Source organism: Lissotriton helveticus, chromosome 5_1 (genome assembly GCF_964261635.1).
Source record: "Lissotriton helveticus chromosome 5_1, aLisHel1.1, whole genome shotgun sequence".
NCBI classification, from domain to species: domain Eukaryota; kingdom Metazoa; phylum Chordata; class Amphibia; order Caudata; family Salamandridae; genus Lissotriton; species Lissotriton helveticus.
The window spans coordinates 2,035,857,842-2,035,879,003 of NC_136065.1; positions in this window are offsets into that span (position 1 = coordinate 2,035,857,842).

A 21,162-nucleotide genomic window follows, 5' to 3' on the forward strand; every position below is an offset into this window, starting at 1 on the left:
TTTTGGCATTCTTGGGCAGAAAGCCCACTAGAGCCAGGGAATTTGTTTTTATTGAATTGGAAGCGACCCCGTGGGCAAGGGTCGCTTCCAGGGTCCATATTATTATTTTTTTTAAAGTATATTCTTCAGATCAGTTTATTTGGCCTTTCTGCCCGGGGTTTGGGGGAGGGGCAGAAAACCCCACCAGACACCAGGGAATGAATGAATGAATGAATGTGCATTTGTAAAGCGCGTGGCTACCCGGAGGCCTCCCAGCGCTAGGCAGGGCTACTCAGTAAGTGATCAGAGCAGGGGGGGAGCAGTTTAGGGCAAAAGGAGAGTTTTCAGCTGTTTCCTGAAGATGCCGTGGCTGGGTTGGTTTCGAAGGTGTATGGGGAGAGCGTTCCATAATCTACCTGAGTTCAGGGAGAATAATCTTCCGCCACTCCTGGCTCGTTTAATTCTTGGAATGGCGAGGAAATGAAGATCATTTGAACGCAGTTGCCTCCTGGCTTTATAGGGGTGGAGAATGGCTGAGAGCAAGGGGGGGCCTTGGCCCTGGATGGATTTATGGACAAGGCAGAGTGCCTTAAAGCTAATTCTCTCCTTCACGGGCAGCCAGTGAAGGAGATGCAGGGCGGGTTTGGCTGAGGAAAGTTTGGGGGTTCCGGTGAGTAGCCTAGCTGCATAGTTCTGGAGGACCTGTAGGCGGTTGATAACCGAAGCGGGGGCACCCAGATAAAGTGCGTTACCATAGTCCAATCTAGAAAGAATGATAGACTGCACCATGGTTTTCTTGGCGTGGGGGGGGAAGCAAAGGGAGAACCTTCCTGGCTGTTCTGAGGAGACCAAAGCAAGTTGCCACCGTTTTGGAGGCTTGCGTTTGAAAGGTCAGTTTGTTATCCAGCCAGATACCTAGGCTTTTAGTTCTGGCTTAGGGACAGGGACAGGGACAGGGCCAGGGCCCATACAAGCTGGCCAGATGGTTCTGAATGCAGAATTATCAACATTTCCGAGGGTCATGACCTCCGTCTTTCCACCATTTAATTTCAGGTGGGAGGATTCCATCCAGTTGACGACCGCAGTCAGGCAGGATTTTAGGGAGGTGGAATACGGGGTGGATTGATTTAGGGCCACTACAAGTTGGGTATCGTCGGCGTATGTAACCATCTGGATCCCAAACGGGGCTACGATGGATGCTAATGGGACCATATAGCAGTTAAAAAGAGGCGGGCTAAGCGATGAGCCCTGTGGGACACCGCACCGAAGGGGGTGGGGGTAGTGTTTTAAATTTTAAATGGAAGCGACCCCTTGGGCAAGGGTCATTTCCTTTTGGGCCTAAATAATTTTTAATACTTTTCTTCCCTCCCCCCTGGGGACAGATTGCCTGCATTGTTTGGCATTTTTGGCCCCGGGGATGGGGGGGGGCAGAAAAGCCCACTTGAGCCAGGGATTTCAAAATAAATACATTGGAAGCCACCATTTGGGCCAGCGTCGCTTCCAGGGGACATATATTTTTTATGTGTATTCTGCCCGTTTATCTGGCCTTTCTGCACCCATTTGGGTAGTGTGTTATAATGTTAATTGTTTTTATTTCTTGTGAATTGCAATTGTAATGCTTTTTTTCTCCCTTTTTGTTCTAGTGCAAGGCTTTTGCTCTTTAGAATGTTCCAGGTTGCGGTTTCGTTACTGTTGGTTCTGCTGTTTGTACAGTTAAATGTGTTTGATAAGAGACTTTTTTTTGTACAATGTAAATGTTTTTCATTTCTCTGCATGAATGTGTATTTTGCAAATGGTGTAATAATAGCAGTATGTTTGGATTCTGTTTTTTTGAGTGTCAAAAACTTTTTGCATTTGTGCTCGATGTGTATTTTGTTGTCTTGTGAGTAATTGGTTTTGTTTTTTTTCCTTCTAGTGGGATATCGTTTTTGCTGTCTTTCTGCAGAGTAGGTGCTGGGGAGTGTAGCTGTCTCATGAAAGTGAATCGTATATAGATCTTTGTGATAAAGGCACACATTTTTTAAAGTTATTTTGCATAGTGTTGATTGTTGTTGACTTGTTTGTGCAGTCTCCTTTCTTAGTAAGGATAATGGCTAGCCGCAGGATTAGTATGCTTTTTGAGTCTTCCTTTGACCATGGTTTAAATACTGACTCTGCATCTGAGGCAGAGGTGGGAGGGGAAGATTCAGGCCGTTCTTGTAGTTGTTTAGATCGAGTCTTCTTGCCACACGTGATCTACAGAGTATTACCCCAGTAAACTTCATCATGGAGTGTGCTAGACTGGCAATGATGGAGAACTATTTCAAATTTGAAGACCAGATTTACCTCCAAACCTCAGGAACATCGATGCGGAGTACTTTTGCCCCCAGCCTCTCCAACCTTTATGTTCACTTGTTTGAACAGAACTATGTTCTCAACCATAGCAACCCCTACTTCCATCAGGTGGTGCTATGGAAGAGATACATAGATGACATCTTTGTGGTTTGGCGAGGTACATTATCAGAGGTTAAATCATTTCATGATTGGCTTAACAATCAAAATCAATATCTCAAATTCACCATCGAGTTTAGCCGTGTTGAATTGCCATTCCTGGATATTCTCATCTTTCCCAAAGATGGTAAACTAGAATGCGAACTCTATAAAAAACCTATGTCCAGGAATTCTCGGTTAGCTTTCACTAGCCATCATCCCCGGGCTTTACGGGAGAATCTTCCAGTAGGACAGTTCATGAGAATTCGTAGAAACTGTTCATCCAAACCTCTTTTTGAGAAGCATGCCCGTACTCTATCTAAACAACTACAAGAACGGCAGTATCCTCACCATCTGGTAAGAAAAGCCTGGAAACGGGCCTCCAATAATAACCGGGAGGCACTTTTGGATAAAAGATCTGAAAAGGCGCCTTTGGACAGGCTGACCTTTGTCAGCACATTCAGTGTTCTCTCAAACAGGATTCAAAAGACAGTGCGAAAACATTGGGACATTCTGAACATAGCCCAAAATAACATTCCTCCACCCTTGTTTTCCTTCAAGAAGGCCCGTAGTTTACGGGGCAGTCTGGTCCACACTAGACCCAGACTAAAAGTGACAGAAATGTCCAACACATTGTGGCACATTCCACCAGTACGTGGCCACTTCCCATGTGGTTCCTGCAGTGCATGCCCCCAGACATACAAAGCGGACCAAGTGGACATAGGCACAGGAAATCCTTGGTTACTTAGGAAACATACTAATTGTAACACCGAGGGAGTGATATATATGATCACCTGCCCATGGCTCTTAGGTACATTGGCCACACCACACGGAAAATTAAGGTTCGCATTAGCGAACATAAAAGCACCATCAGATGTCACAAACAGTCTACCTGTCTTACAAATCATTTCCTGTCAATGAAACATCGAGCAGAAGATTTGAAGTGGGTCGTCTTGGAACACCCCTACATTCCACCACACATTAGTGATAATTCAAAGTTTTTATTCATCAAGGAGCAAAAGTGGATTTTTAAGCTCCGTAGTGACAGCAGAGGACTGAATGACTCCATCCCGTGGATTTCTCTTTAAGCATTATGTAATGTATCCACATCCTTCAATTTAGCTTTTTCTATCACAAGTTTTTTGAGGGATAGTAATTGGCACGACAAGCATTTAGGCTTTTAGTTGAATCATCTTCTATAGCCACCTGTTTGTATGCAATCGTCTTTAAACCTCTCTATTACGTTTGCACTATCTGTGTCAAATACACATCATCATCTGATTTGTTTGGATGGGGTTGACTAGCCTAGCTTAACCATCATACATGTGACTATGCTTCCCCACTTTATAGAGACTTAATATTGGGAACACGTGAATGTTTTTGGGTCTCTTGAGAATTAGTGGTTTTTGCTGTGTGGTCCTTGTCAGCTTAGGACATCTGGCTACGGTGATTGCGCAGCAGAAACGCGTCTTGCTATCGCTATGACGCGCGACGGCTGCGCATGCGCTGTATGTATTTATTTGGGCACTGCATCGTCCCTTCTCTTGCACTTTCGCCATATCCGCGAAAAATTTGCTATGGCCACATTAGTTGACTTTTGAATACCTCGCTAGTTGCCAGCCATCCTTTTTATGACAGTAACAGGTTTCAGTAGGGCTTTTTCGAACAGTGCGACTGCGCAAGGGATAAGCGGCTTTTTCTACATTGGTCGCTTTATTTCTTGTGCGCACGCGTCGTGTGTCAGTGCGCTTGTCTAGCAGATTCCCTAAACAACGCGCAAGCCTTCCAAACGAGCCACTATTCAGATCTGGCTATACACATGCGCAATATCATAGGAGCTTCGGTATCACCAATTAGCCGCGTTTTTGGCGTGCGAAACGGAGCCAAACAAGCCAATTATTCAATCGACTCCAGAATAAAAAGGAGGAGCCCGGTCCAGTCGGTACCTCCACTTCCTCTCGGATGACAGAGAGAGGTACCGACGGACAGGTACGGTCTCCTCCTTCTGGTATAATTTTGGACCGGCCCCTAAAAAACCTTTTGTAAATCAACATACAACTATCTAGGTTTCGTTTATGTAATAAGAACATTCTGGTTTCATATTTAATCTAACCTGTGAAAGGTTTGGGACTGGAACAAGTAGTTCTTCACTATATGAGTAGGCGTTTGTGCTTTCCTCTTTCCCTTGCCAATACCCTTATGGTTGGGACCATGTTTTGCACTGATTCTGTCCACACCGAGATTGTTAGAGATTAGATGTAATAGCTAACTGCTGGGGCATATAACTAGGATATTTATGCCCCCCTTTTTCCTCTTTACACCTTAGAGCGGGGCCTCATATTCCCGAGCGGTCGCTGGGTGAGGTGAGGTCATCTCCCACGCAAAGCGGGGTGAGTATTCACAGATGGGTTATCTCTTCTGCGAAAGAGTGAATATACTCAAGAATAAGCATAGTACAATATACTTATGCTAGTGTGTTGTCTGTACAATTTTTCTGTGATTATGTGGATATATATGTAAATATGTGTTCATATGTTTTTTCAACAGGATTAAGATACAATTTACATCTTCTTTGTGAACATTGGGGCTCCAAGTTCCTGGTAGATATAAATAAGTCTATTGTTATTGATTCTGTTATTATTATTTTTCCACATTCACGTTTTCCATGTTGCAGTAGCTTAATAATATCTAGGTCCTGACGAAAGCCGGATAGACTTCCAATTTGGCTGAAACATGTTGACGGTCCTGCACAGCGCCATAGTGCAGTTATATACTCAGGCTACCTGGCGTGATTTAAAATTTTGACACTTAGACAATCCATAATAAATACAATTTTTGTCTGAGTCGTCAATTTTACTCTTCTTTCACCACAGCACTGCACTACACACCCTTAACACTACCCTTGAGTAACATTCTGGCTAGAGGTTTTACTCCACATCCATATCCGCACCATCATTTGATGGCTTGGGCAGTTGGTTAGATGGATTAACAAATCCCATATGATGAGACTCCGCCAGAAGGGTGGGCTGATGGGAATATCTCAGCCAGTTGTAACTCTTTCACTTTTTGCATGAGTCCTGTTTTCTCAGTTAATAGTACAGCATCACACAGATGACCGGTCTTTTCTATTTTTGTATAATGCTTATGATATAGGGAAGTGAAATAACAGGTCGTTAAATATATTCCCTTGACCCCCTTAAAATTCTTTTTAATGGTATTTAGAGCAACTGTGTTGCGGGTCGTCTCTCTCTGGTGAGAACCAGTTTGTTCACACCTGTTCGCTCATCTGACTTTCTGAGTGGCATTTCTTGTTGACCATGGCCGACTTTATGGGATTGGCATTTGATGACCAAGCACTAAACTCCATCTTGGAAAACAACCCAAGCATGTTAGACTCCTTACCCGACACTGTGGTTGCAAAAAAGGATGACTGGCTAACTTTGCTGAACCTAAAGAAAAATCATTCCCGTATTTCCATACATGGGATAGTTATGGTCGAGTACCTATCATTTTAACAACAAGGGTAGACGCTATGGCTCTAACTACTCCTCATCTGGGTCAGACCCTGATTCTGATTCTGACACCTCTGGTGCAGGGACTTCACAAACAAAAAGAGGTGGACAACAACGTAGTTACAATAGAAGAAGAGGCACACGTGGATATTATCAAAACCAAGGCCAATGGTGGCCACCAGGGCCCTGGGGTTTTCAGCCACCATTTGCACAACATATGCAGGCATTTCCCCCACATCCTCAATTCTTCCACGACCCGTCTTTTTTAGGACAAGGTCGGGGCCGCAACTATGGAAGAAGAAGAGGACAACAGAATGTTCAATGGGAAGCAGAGCAGACCTTTCCCAACACCAGGAGCCGGAGGGTAGCTCAGACCACACCTACCACGACAGGAACCTAATAGTGAACCTCAGTTCACGGGATCTGACAACAGACGAACAGTCAGTCCTGAGGAAAGGTTTGGGTCTTGTACCCACAAACAATGGGGATCCCTTTGAGACTCGTTGTGAATTAGAAAGATTTTTCAGAAAGGTTCGCCTTCATTTTTTCTTTAGCACCCAGGAGAATGTATCATCCACAGAGGATGATGTTCATTCGACCAACACAGGGCTACGCCCTAAGTCCACTTTTACTCCATTAGGACATCAAGTTCCCTCCAAAGTAACTACGTTCGAACAAGCAGTGACCCATGATGTCATGGCTTTATTCGATGAAGACCAACGCAGTTTCCAGAACTTGTCCATTAAAGAAAAAGCTGCTCTTGCACACCTATCCACTGACCAGTCCGTCATTATCAAGCCGGCGGACAAAGGGGGTGCCATTGTCATTCTTGACATGGTCACCTACCGCCAAGAGTGTCAAAGACAACAGGACAATACTAACTCCTACAAACGTCTAACCAGTGATCCCACCCCCCGCCTCCTCACAGCGATCAAGACCTTAGTGGAGGAAGGGAGTGTGGAAGGGTGGATCACACCCCAAGAAGCTAAATTTTGGTAACAAACAGACCGTTCATGCCTGGATTCTACTGTTTACCAAAAATCCACAAACCTGTCCGGCCCCCTCCAGGACGCCCGATCATTTCAGGGATTGGCTCCTTATTGGAGCCCCTGTCCATCTTCGTGGACTTCTTCCTGAGGCCTCTTGTAAAAGAAATGCCTATTATTAGGCATCTTTTTACGAATTTGCTATGGACACATTAGTTGACTTTTGAATACCTCGCTAGTTGCCAGCCATCCTTTTTATGACAGTAACAGGTTTCAGTAAGGCTTTTTCGAACAGTGCGACTGCGCAAGGGATACGCGGCTTTTTCTACATTGGTCGCTTTATATCTTGTGCACACGCGTCGTGTGTCAGTGCGCTTGTCTAGCAGATTCCCTAAATAACGCACAAGCCTTCCAAATGAGCCACTATTCAGATCTGGCTATACACAAGCGCAATATCATAGGAGCTTCGGTATCACCAATTAGCCGTGTTTTTGGCACGCGAAACGGAGCCAAACAAGCCAATTATTCAATCGACTCCAGAATAAAAAGGAGGAGCCCGGTCCAGTCGGTACCTCCACTTCCTCTCGGATGACAGAGAGAGGTACCGACGGACAGGTAAGGTCTCCTCCTTCTGGTATAATTTTGGACCGGCCCCTAAAAAACCTTTTGTAAATCAACATACACGTATCTAGGTTTAGTTTATGTAATAAGAACATTCTGGTTTCATATTTAATCTAACCTGTGAAAGGTTTGGGACTGGAACAAGTAGTTCTTCACTATATGAGTAGGAGTTTGTGCTTTCCTCTTTTTTTCCTTGCCAATACCCTTATGGTTGGGGCCATGTTTTGCACTGATTCTGTCCACACCAAGATTGTTAGAGATTGGATGTAATAGCTAACTGCTGGGGCATATAACTAGGGTATTTATGCCCCCCCTTTTTCCTCTTTACACCTTAGAGCGGGGCCTCATATTCCCGAGCGGTCGCCGGGTGAGGTGAGGTCATCTCCTACGCAAAGCGGGGTGAGTATTCACAGATGGATTATCTCTTCTGTGAAAGAGTGAATATACTCAAGAATAAGCATAGTACAATATACTTATGCTAGTGTGTTGTCTATACAATTTTTCTGTGATTATGTGGATATATATGTAAATATGTGTTCATATGTTTTTTCAACAGGATTAAGATACAATTTACATCTTCTTTGTGAACATTGGGGCTCCAAGTTTCTGGTAGATATAAATAACTATTGTTATTGATTCTGTTATTATTATTTTTGCACATTCACGTTTTCCATGTTGCAGTAGCTTAATAATATCTAGGTCCTGACGAAAGCCGGATAGACTTCCAATTTGGCTGAAACATGTTGACCGTCCTGCACAGCGCCATAGTGTAGTTATATACTCAGGCTACCTGGCGTGATTTAAAAAAAAAAAATTCACATCAAATTTTATTGAATGGTTAAGCAAAGCGAGATACGTGGCTCCCCACAGTCAGGAGTTCACCACCAAGCATCATGACAGAATTTATCATTAGTGCAAAGTCTATTCAATAAAAAGACAAATAACCTGAACCCCCCCCCCTTCCCTCACCCACCAATCCGAGCCACCCAACTACCCTGTTACCCACCCCTTATCCCTCCCTAACCCCGTGCACGTGAGTATACAAGACAATCAGTATTTGGTCGTGGTGTGTTAGGTATGACACACTTCCTAGGCCTGTACAGCATCTTCTACCTGCATTTCCTCCTCTTGTTCCACTGGGGGGTCCAGTAGCAACCCCCTATATTCCGCCCACCGCTTCCAGATCTTAAAATGCTTGCGAGGGCATCCTCTCGCTTCATATCCCGGGCGTTCCAATCCCATAAAGTAGTCTAATCCAGCCTTCCATGCACACAGGGGGGGAGGGGGGGGGGCTCGCTCTCCCTTCCACGCTCGGGCCAGGTCTCTTTTGGCAACCACAAGCCCCAACAACAATAAGTGACGTTTATATATATATTGCCACCTACACCCTCCAAGACATGGAGCAACCCTAACCGAGGGGTGCGGGGAAGATCCCATCCCAAAACCTCTGACAAGCAACTCCAAACACCCCTCCAGAATCTGATCAACCCAGCACATGACCACACCGTATGCAGCAGCGTACCTGTTGCAGCCCCACAGCGCAGACACTCCGGAGACCCAATTAGTCCCGCCTTCCACAGCCGCTCTCGGGTATAGTATGCCCTGTGTAAGTACTTGAATTGAATTAGCCTAAGTCGTATGGCAATGGCAGCCCCTCGCGGGGACTCCAGGGCCTCCCTCCAATCATCCTCATCCAGGGGACCAACATCTTCCTCCCACACCTCCTTAAGTGGAAGTAGCGTGGTTGAGCAATGAGTAACCAGTGTTTGATAAATTCGGGACACTTTCTTATCCCCAAGGTCTCCCATGAATACCTTCGCTTCAACTGGGCTGAATTCCGGGAGTGACTCCAAATTAGCGAGGCTAGGTGCCAATGCATGGCGAAACTGAAGATATCGAAAGAATTGGGTCTTAGGCATGTGGAACTCGGTGCTGAGCTCCTGGAACGATTTGAGGGTGACCCCGGTCAAAACATGGCCCAACGACGAGATCCCAATCGCGTCCCAGCCATCAAATCCCGCCAATGTGGCCAGCGCGGGTAGTCGCCCGTTTTTCCATAACGGAGTCTCCGCCGTTAACCTACCCCACCAGCCCATGCGACGCAGTGCCTGTCTCCACACAGCAAAGACAACTCGCGTGGAACACGGCAATGTCCGCCGCAGCCTAGCCGAGTATAGGACCGTATGGAGGGTATTATCCCCCATCAGCAATCGCTCCAAGGCGTATGCCGGTTCTCCCCTGTCTCCATACCACCATTCATTGAGTACTAGTAACTGAGAGGCCTGATAATATGATAATAGGTCCGACGTGGCCAAACCACCACAGTACGTAGACAGGAAGCATGTCCGCAGTGCCACCCTGGCAGCACCTCCAGCCCACAAGAAACGGCCCAAAATGGAGTTGACCCGCCGAAACCACTGGGGGTGAATTGGATGTGGGTAGCTCTGCAGCTGATACAAGAGTCGTGGGAGCGCAACCATTTTGAAGATCGCAGACCTACCGAAAATAGTTAGGGGCATTCGGGACCACGTTTTTACGTCCGTCTGGACCCTCTCCCACACTGGCACTATGTTGCGTTCCCAAGCAATATCCACAGACTCTGAGAGGAACACCCCCAGGTACTTCAAGCCGCCGGCCGCCACCTGCAACGCTGATGCCCAGGGACCCGCTGCGGCCCCGCCACCCAACACCCACAGAGTGGACTTGCGTGGGTTTAGACAAAGGTCCAACACTTCCCCAAAAACACGCATAATTTCCAAGACTCGGGCCCCGATCTGTGTAGATCAGTGAGAAAGAAGGACGTCATCTGCATATAATGCAATTCTGTCCGTGAGGTTCCCACTCCACTCAAAGCCCCGCACCTGTGCATCAATGTGCACCCAAGAGGCCAGAGGCTCCATGGCTAGTGCAAATAAGTATGGGGAGAGTGGACACCCCTGTCGGGTCCCCCGGCCAATCGGGAACTCTTCCAAGACCGCCCCAGAGACACGCACCGAAGCGGTGATATCTGTATAGAGTAATTTGATGTAGGAAATAAACACGGGGCCCAGATTGAGACGGGGCAGGAGCGCAAATAGGTACGTCCAACTAACTGAGTCAAAAGCTCTATCGATGTCCGCCAGCAGCAGAGCAGCCCGTTCCCCAGTGGCTCCCATGGTGTCAACCTGCGCCCGTCGGATGTTGTGCCGCGTCGCCCTATGGGGCATGAAGCCGGCCTGGTCGGGGTGGACGAGATCCGTCACATATGGGAGTAGCCGGTTTGCCAACGCCTTAGCCAGTATTTTAGCCTCTATGTTGAGGAGAGATATCGGACGATACGAGTCGTGTCTGTCCGGAGGTCTGCCCGGTTTCTGAAAGACTACAACTTCGGCATGGCGCCAGTCAGGCGGCAGCCTACCCCGTGTTCGCGCCGCTTCTAACGCATTCCGGTAATGGGACCCCAGTTGGAGCTGGAATTTCCTATAAAATTCACTCAGGAAGCCACTTGGCCCAGGTGCCTTCCCGGTGTTGAGCTGTCCCAGTGCGTCTCCCAGCTCCTCTGCCGTAAGGGGAAGGTCCAGTGCCGTCCTGGTCTCATCCGAGACCGCCCTCGGCGGTAAGTCATCGATAAATTTAGCAACTTCATCCGCCGATAGTCTATCCTGCGGAGCATAATGCGCCTTGAAGTAATGGGCGAAGCTCGCTGCCAGCTCCCCCGGATCAGTAATCGCCACTCCGTCCTCCGCAGTGAGGCCCGGTAGCGTAAGCGGCTGGAAGGTACGCTGACACAGCCTATGAAGCATGGTACAGGACTTGTCTCCCCACTGATATACTCTACTCCGCGTGGCCAGCCACGCCTGTCTTGCCTCATCGATCAATACAGATGCATAGGACTGCTGCGCCTGCAGGAGCAACCTCACCGCTATCTCATCCCCCCCTCCTCGGCACCTCAGTTCCAAGGTTTCCACCAGCGTGGCTGCTTCCACGATAGCCTCTCGACGTCGTCGACGGGCCGCCGCGCACCACGCGATGTCTACACCCCGTAAGGTGGGCTTCAAGGCCTCCCAAACTACGACTGCGTCTATGTCTTCTACTAGGTTTTCCTGCCAGTAATGGGCAATCGCACCCCGCAGATGCTGGACGTAGTCAGGCCGCTGAAGGTGCCACGAGGACATCCTCCACCGGAATGGTTGTCGTTTCTGAAGTAGGTCGACCCTGACCACCACTGGGGAGTGGTCGGACAGCCCTCTCGGCAAAATCCCGGCCTCTCGCACCCTGTTAAGGTAAACACTTGGCATAATCACATAGTCTAATCTCGAGAAGGAGCCATGCACTGCCGAAACATACGTGTACTCCCGTACCTTGGAATGCATATGTTGCCACACATCCACCCAACACATCCCCTCCACCATCGCATTCAACCGGGTAGGGGGGCCAGCCACCAGCATCTCCCGCAATCGCTGACGGTCCATACACACGTCCATTACTTCGTTCCAATCCCCCCCCAACACTGCCAGGGACTCCGGGATGTCCTCCCATACCGCAAACAGCCTCTCAGACAAAGACCACTGCAGGGGGGGAGGGGCGTAAACACTACCAAGGACCACTGGTTCAGTACCCACCATACCTTTGACAAAAATGTAGTGACCCTGGGGATCCGCCCATTGTTTCTCGTGGACGTAGGTCAACCTGCGATGCACCAATATAGCAACCCCTCTGGATCCCCTAGCAAATCCGGCATGAAAGACTTGTTGGTAGCCAAACCTCTGTAAACTGAGCACTTTTGTACCCAGCATGTGTGTTTCTTGTAATAATAACACATCTGCAGCTTCCCTCTTCCCCCATCGCAATATCGCCCCTCGTTTGATCTTATCGAGCATCCCCCTGACATTCCAGGTTACCACTCGCATGGACTCACTGGGGAGCCCTGAAAGCGCTTCAACCATAATCAAGTGGGACGAACCATGTAGGCCTCTTGCGCCACACCCACACACTCAGCACCGGCAACAATATATCAGAAAAACTCACGTGCAGTCCACCCCTTTGCCCTGTAACAACAACAACAACCTCCCCCCCCTCCTCGCTCCCGTGCATTCCCCCACCCCTACCCCAGGTCCCCCCCACAACAATCCCCCCACCCACCACAACCCAACCCAATCCCGACCCTACCCCCCATTTCCCCCCCTCACCCCACGCCCCCCACCTCTATACCTCATAGAACTCTGAAGTACCTGTCGCGGCATGGGCAACCTCGGGCCCAAAACAGAGGATCCAAGGCCAACCATACCAATGGATGCCAACACCCCCCAAAAGCTGTAGAAACACCCCCCCCCAGTCAACTCCCACTCTAGTAGGAGGCTGGTAGCCCCTATAGAGTAGCCACCCGAACCCCATCCCGCAATCCCGCACATGCACATGGCACCATTTAGAACTAGCAATAGAAGCAGCGGTTATGCATCCAAACGAAAGGACCCGGCCATGCGACTCCCCTCAGCCGGAGCCCGCGGCATCAACAAATAAGTACAGTTCTCCCCAGGCCCTCAATGGTCTTTTCCAGAGTGGTCAGAGTCCACAGTCACACTATCTTGTGTCCCACTGACGGAAGCGGAACGCTTCCGCGATCTGGACCTCCGGTTCCTGCTGCCCCGGGGAGGCTGGTCCCCCATTCCTGCGACGATCCTCTCGAGTGGCCTGGGTTCAGTCCCGGTTGGACATGTGGCCTGACCCTCACCGTTTCGTCTGTCCATTTAAAGACGTCCTCCGGGGTATCGAAGAAGTGCGTCCGCGACTGGAAGACTACCCGCAGGCGGGCTGGATACAGCAGGGTGTACTGGATTTTCAGGCCGTGCAGTTTCGCCTTGGCGGCTATAAAGGAATGTCGCTGTTGCTTCACCAGCCGGGTGTAGTCGGGAAAGATCATGATTTTCTGATTCTCGAATGAAATAGAGTCCCTTGTTCTTGCTTCCCGCAGGATTGCGTCCCGATCGTGGTAATTCAGAAGTCTAGCGATCACTGGCCTGGGCCGCTCACCCTCCGGCATCCTCTGCGTCAGAGCCCGATGAGCACGCTCAATGACAAAGCAAGTGGATAGGACCCCTGGGGGCAGCCAACTCTCCAGCCACTGGGATAGAAACTGTTCCATGTTCCCCTTCTCACATCTCTCCGGAAAACCAATGAAGCGAAGATTGTTCCTGCGTGCGCACCCTTCAGCATCTTCCACACGGAGCGCAAGGCCCCGTTGAATGTTTTCCATTGCCGCCATTTTCCGCTTCAGGGTCCCGACATCGTCTTCTACCACCGAAATTCTGGATTCCGTCTCCGTAATTCGTGCCACAGCATTCCGCAGGTCCTGGCGCAGCAGGGTCACATCCGCACCCACTGCCCCAATCTTGGCGTCCAGCATGTCCCTGGACTGGGTGATTGCTGCCATCAGTGCCACATTATCCGGCCCTGCTCCATGTCCTCCTCCAGATGACCCGGGCCCCCCACTGGGCCCCGTGAATTTATCGATGGTCCCCTGTTTGGAGGAACTGCCGCCACCCCTGGTCATGACGGCAGTCTACCGTGGGGCTGCTATGTTATGAGCGTTTGTACTAGCTCAGGGACCACGCGCCTCCAGTAATATCCAACGTAGGCCAACCCAGCTCTTCTCCTGCCCCTGGGTGGAGATGTCCCCCCCCCAGCTGCCACTGGTTACCGGGTTGGCTCCCGGTCGATGTGAGAGCCCGTGCCGCCAGCTGGACTCAATCAGGCCCCCGGTCCGCCCCCACCTCGCAGTTACGTGGCCAGCCCGCTTCCGGCCGCTCAGCACTATTTCGCAGGGTGCTGCGGGACCCCTCACTTCAGTAGCCGTCCTCCCACGCTCAGCAGCTTATCACTCCGGTATGGGGTTCCCCAGGGGAAGTCACTCACTGTTTATTAGTCCGCCTCAGGGCTGCGCCAGGCATGGGCACGATCTTCGTAGGTCCGTCCGACCACCCACCTGTCCAGTGCCAGAGGAGGCCCAGCAGCGTTATGCCCAGTTGTCCAGGTAAGGCCACACACCAGGGGTCTCAGCTCCGCAGCCCCCGCCGCACTGCAGTCGCGGCCGGAGTCAAGCGCCAAACTCGAGGCCCCGGCTGCACGGAATCAAAGTGGGCCGCCGCCCCCTTCAGGCATCCTCCATGCGCAAATCACCTCCGCTGCACCAGGCGAGACAACCAGGGGCCTGTCTGCTGCCCCGTCGTCTCCAAGAGGCTCCAGGACCAGGTGGACATGCGGCGCGGCCGGCCCTCTTACCAGCCCTCCGGCCGGTGGGCGCCAAAATCGAGGCCCCGGCTTCGCTGCCCGGTACTAGGCCGCTGGCCGCCGCCGGCGACTCAGCCGTATTGCTCGGTCCAGGAGCGCCGCTTTTCGAACCGGAGGACTCCCAGTATCACCCGCTACACTTGCCCCACAAGCGGTCTGCGGTTACGGGTCCGGGGGCCAGGATAATAGGTCGGATAATGATCGGGCTGGCGGGAGCTCTAAGAAGCTGCAACCGCCATCGTCGCCCGCTAAGCCACGCCGTGATTTTAAATTTTGACACTTAGACAATCCATAATAAATAAAATTTTTGTCTGAGTCGTCAATTTTACTCTTCTTTCACCACAGCACTGAACTACACACCCTTAGCACTACCCTTGAGTAACATTCTGGCTAGAGGTTTTACTCCACATCCATATCCGCACCATCATTTGATGGCTTGGGCGGTTGGTTGGATGGATTAACAAATCCCATATGATGAGACTCCGCCAGAAGGGTGGGCTGATGGGAATATCTCAGCCAGTTGTAACTCTTTCACTTTTTGCATGAGTCCTGTTTTCTCAGTTAATAGTACAGCATCACACAGATGACCGGTCTTTTCTATTTTTGTATAATGCTTATGATATAGGGAAGTGAAATGACAGGTCGTTAAATATATTCCCTTGACCCCCTTAAAATTCTTTTTATTAGATTGAAAGATCACCACTTTCCTGATCACATTCCTCCCACACCCTCAAAAGAGTTTCCCAGTAGGAGATGTAAAGTTAAGCGGGAGGAGACTCATATGTACTGCTCAGAGTGTCCTTCTAACCCTGGGCTGTGTGTGCCTGCTTGTTTTAGAATGTACCACATGCAAAAGAATTTTCGGGAGCATCCATGAGTGGTAAAGTGAACTGCCAGGTCTCTATTGTTTTATATTTTAGTTCAGTTTCAAGGTTGGTATTTGTGCAATGTATTTAGTTTCAGATTTTGTGTTAGTAGATTTGTATATATTTGAAATTTGTTTGTGTTTTCTTTTTTGTATAAAAAAATCCTAAATGTGATAGCGGTGTGTTTAGGCTGGCACTTGGCTGGCGGTGTGCGTGGACTGGCACTTGGCTGGGGGTGTGCGTGGATTGGTGCTTGGCTGGCGGTGTGCGTGGCCTGGCGCTTGGCTGGCGGTGTGCGTGGACTGACATTTGGCTGGCGGTGTGCATGGACTGGCGCTTGGCTGGCGGTGTATGTGGACTGGTGCTTGGCTGGCAGTGTGCGTGGACTGGTGCTTGGCTGGCGGTGTGGCCGGACTTGCGCTTGCCTGGAAGTGTGGGTGGACTTGCGCTTGGCTGGCAGTGTGGGTGGAATGGTGGTGTGGGTGGACTTGCGCTTGGCTGTTGTTGTGGGTGGACTTGCGCTTGGCTGGTGTTGTGGGTGGACTTGCGCTTGGCTGGCGGTGTGGGTGGACTGGCGCTAGGCTGGCGGTGTGGGATGAGTGGCGCTTTGCTGGTGGTGTGTGAGTAGTGACTTGCTGCTGGTCACTACACACACTGCTAGCCAAACGCCACTCCACACAATCCATGAGCTGGTGTGGTTGCTATGTCAGGAATGTGGGCGTGTGAAAGTGATGGGCCCTTGAATGGCGCTGTCTGCTGGTGTGAATGTTGTAATGTGCTCGTACCGCGACTGGCAGTGTGAATGGTTTTGTATGTGTCCCACGTATGAAAAGTGTATGAATGGCCTGTAAAGAGGTTGGTGCCTTGTCGTGGCTTTACAGCTCATGAGCTGTTAGTCAATGGTTCAGTTTCTCGTCCTTTCAATTATTAACAGTGCATTTAATTTTTGTGAAATGTCTGGTTAAAACAACTGTATATACTGAACCATTACTCACCCTCATGCCAAATCCAACAAGTATGTATGTGTGCTTGAGGAATAGGTGGTTGTTTAGAAATATTTTTCTTTTCTGTCTTTCTCAAGCAGGGTGTTCCTTGTACCTTTTTGTGAATATTGTAATGTGTTGGTTTTGTGCCTGGTGGTGTAAATGGTCTTGTGTGTATCATGTATGAAAGGTGTGTGAATGGCCTGTAATGCGGTTGGTGCCTTGACGTGGCTTTACAGCTCACGAGCTGCGAGTCACCGGTTCAGTTTTTAGGTTTTCGCCTACGCTACGTGCATGCGCTGCATAGGAGGACCTTTAGCCGTCGCTTTGCTTTTTTTGGAAGCATATACTGGTGCTTGTGGTGGCATCCACCTTGAGGGAGCGAGCAGTGGCGTGCATGCTAATTGGCTGTTGCTCTCTCCCACAAGGCGGATGGTGCCACAAGCACAAGTGTGCTTGAAAACTGCAGCTGCTTCTGAGCGCGATCACTTTCAGTTTCATGGCCGTGTTGCTTGTTTATTTCTTACCAACATCCTGGTAATGCCTCAACCAGGATTACTAGCCTCACCCTTCGGCATGCCCACTCACACATTTATCAAAGGTTATCTTTGTAGCAACTCTAACCCATTAACCAAAGTCACGCTCAATGCAGTTTAAAGCTCACTTCTATTCTCCTGGCAACTTTCTAGCAGCCACACCAGCTCCTCTGCCTCCTGTGCACTTTGCCCATGTCCTCACCTTTCCAGCTCCATATATATTACTCCTTCTAAAACTAAACACATCAGGTGAGGCATGGGTAGGCACATTGTTGGCTTCTGCTGACAGAATGCTCTCTCTCAGTTACTGATAGCATAGTCACATAGGCACAGCCCCCTCAGGTCTGTCTCTCATTTGCCCAGGACCTTCTGTCTCGTTGTGATATCCTCTTATCTATGGAAAAAGTGCAAGCGCCTAGAAACAGGTTTCACACTTGTACAATGCGCTGCGAAAATAAAGCATTTAGAAATGCAAAGGGTTTTGCTTTGCTCAACCCACTCTCCAAAACCAAGCACTGGCAAAAATGCATTTGCGCTGGGTTTTGGGGATCGGATTAGATGAGCATGTTCACTAGTGCACACCTTACGTGTGTTTACCTGCAGTGACCTCTGATCTCCCAGCCTGAGACTGCTTGAACTTTAATGTACTGAAACTGATTTACATTTCTGCCCTGTCACCATCATACCTTGGTGGTTTGAGATATGCCAAGAATTGCCAACATTATGTGAGATCAGGCACTATCATGCTTTGCAGGCCCGCAGTATGCCACAAGTTACCCCCACAATACGGGGGCCAGTGTTACAGCAGGGGTGGGGGCCGCGGATGCCTCAGTGTAACAAGAATTACCATCAATGTGTCACAAACACACCTGGATCACGGATGCCCCAAATATATATATTTTTAAACAAGCTTTATTGGGTGTTTATTATTTTTCCTACAACACTATGCGTCGCCAGTGGCAGAGAGAGAATTGAAAGCAGTTGTACTCGAACATTACAATATCAACAGTGAAGGGTTTAGAATAAAAAATACTTTGAATATAAGGTAAACTCTGGGTTTACTGCCCCCTCTCGTACATTCTGAAGACTGAGGGTTGGCATCTGTGCCCCTTCAGCTAACATCCCTGGACGTCCACAATCTGCCCAGAATTCCCATCATGCTGCAAAGGACAGGGTGTACTGTAAACAGCTGGAGAGGGGGGGTAGCTGTAGTGTCTCCGATGGCTGGGGAGGGTGGGTGCCAGCAGGTAATTTGCTATCTCAGGAATGGGGCAATGGTTCCTGCCAATGGCAGACCCTTTGGAAAATTGGGAAACTTCTTCCGCAAAAGGTGACTTTTAAAGTTTTTTTCTTCTGTGTATTTTTTGCCCATTTCTAGCTCCAAGAGAGGGCTAATAACAGCGGTGTATTACTGAAGCAAAAGGGAATAGCTGTGTAAATGACAATGCCTATTATTTAGGTTTTAAAAACTAAAACATAAATAAAAAGGCATTGTCATTGGGGCGTGGCTTGGACGGCAGGGAGAATGGCCGCCTAGCTTGTCTTCGTGCTGCACGGGACCCAGAATTATGGTGAAAATGGTGTGATTTAGGCTCCAAAATCATGCGAAAAACGTGATTTCAGCGACCGCAACACCCCCCCGCACATGATGTAACGGCGAGAAACAACCGCTATCCTCCTACAACGTCCAGGCTGATGTTTCGAGTTTATGCCGGAGACGCGAGGCACGGCCGCCATCTTGGGTCCGCGGAACTCGGCCGTTAACAGCAGGGTCTCCAGCCGCTATCACATACGAAAACAGCCTTCTAGAACCCCGAGTGAACGCATCCTCCATGGTTAAGCAGCGACTTTTGCCCCAATACACCGATTGCAAAGACGGGGCCACTAAAGTGCCTTAAAAATATCCGCCCGCGATTCTGCCTGATCTCAAAATGGCGGAAAATGACGACATGGCGAGTTAACATACAGCACCTCAATCGAGTTAATTGTGTGCTCTAAACACGCGCCCTACTGCCCAGCACAGCGCCTAGTTCATTGTGGATCCCTCGTCTACACAGTCCTCGATGCACAGAGCTATACCCGCCTTGGTGTCTACACTGGAAAGCTCACGCTCAATAACTGTAAACCGGAGGGCGGGGAAATGGCCGCCTAATCTATCTGCGCACCACACAATAGTCCGAGTCTAGCCAGGAACAGTATGGGCCGCGGAACGAGCCCATAACAGCGATTTTGGCGAGCACCATTTTATGCACCACAAGAGCAGCTTGGCACTACTTTGACTCCAAGTGAGGCTGCTGCATGACCAATAACTCTGGGGAGTCGTGTGCTGCAATTAAAGATCCCGACAGTGCACCTCCTGCCCTAGAGGTGAGCTCTTCCCTGATCAAATGACTTTCAAATTACTTTCAGCGCCTATATGTGTTTTGTGAGGCACGACGAGGTGATTTGCGCCACGAACATAGGTAGCCTGTATTGAAAAAGACTTGTTTTTCTCCCTGCATTGCAACATAGTGGAACATGTCATATGACCTATCTGGCACAGCACGTCCTTCTCTACATGAGCCCAGCGTACTCTGAATGGCATATGCCGACTATTGCTGCACCGTCTGTTACCCTCTCAATGACACCAACACCAACAGCAGCAACAACCCAGATCACCTGCCCCTAAGTTGACGGATGGTAGAAAACACCAATGCTGCATAAATATGGTGTAACTAAGACCACAGGCTAGGGGTGACACCCAATCGTAGGTACTACCACCGGGTTTTCGAAAGATCTCTGAACACGTGTTACCTGGCATCAAACATGCCTACACCCCTGCTCCCTTAACGCTAACCACTAATACCAGCGACCTACTACAACATAGGAACCAATCCAACATTGCGTGGTGGGATCAACACTGCGTGCTGTGAACAACAAGGCGACTAGTAGAGTATTCCCAGCCGGCGAATACAAACCAGATCCAACAACCGGTTGTCACAAACTTCAAAACAATGGCGGATAGAGACTCCAAAAACACTAAGAAGGTGCGACCAGAAACTTCCGTCTCGGACTCACCTATTAAGAACAGAGGTGACGTTGCTTGCACTCTAGACATGATCCTGAAAAAATTGGCGGACGTTCATGACCTGGCCAAGTCAACAAAAAGGAACACCGACGCGATGCAGCTTGAACTAACTGCGATCAGAGCTGACATGAACTCCTTGATGAAGCAGAGCAGAGAATTAGCGATATCGAAGACATGTCTACAAACGGCGCTAAAATCACACAGCAACTTCAAACTACCACCACCGATCTCAGACGCCAAATCTCAGAATTGGAAGATCGCAACAGGAGGGGAAACGTGCGAATCTTTGGGGTCCCAGAAAATGCAGAAAAGGACGCTGACTCGTGTATATCCTTCCTGGAAGCATGGATCCCATCTGTTACGGGGATACAGTTCCAACATGGTTTGGAGCTGGACAGAGCCCATAGAGTGCCGACCTTCCCACAATGCTCGTCGAGAGGCCCTCGTCCACTCATATGCAAACCACTCAGATTCCAGCACACGGAAGATATACTAAGATATGCTAGGAAACACCACAACATTGTATGGGAAGGGAACAGAACCACGTTTACCCAGGATTACTCCAGAGAAACGGTGGAGATACGGAAAGACTTCCCATCGCTTCAAGAAAAACTACGGGCGAACGATATTCAGTTCTCATTTGCAGGACCTGCGAAATTCAAGATCTCAGACCATGGTCGTTCGCACCTCTTCACTAACCCGCATGACTTATCACTCTACCTCAGTGTCAAACCACAACATGAAATGGACACGTCTGGGGTTCAATCTAATAAAAGGAAAAGAGATGCACAAGAAAAAGGCAGTTAGGTCTATCCCTAGCCGCCATCATTCCAAATCTTTCAATAGGCATGCCTAACCAGTGAACTATGTTATGTGT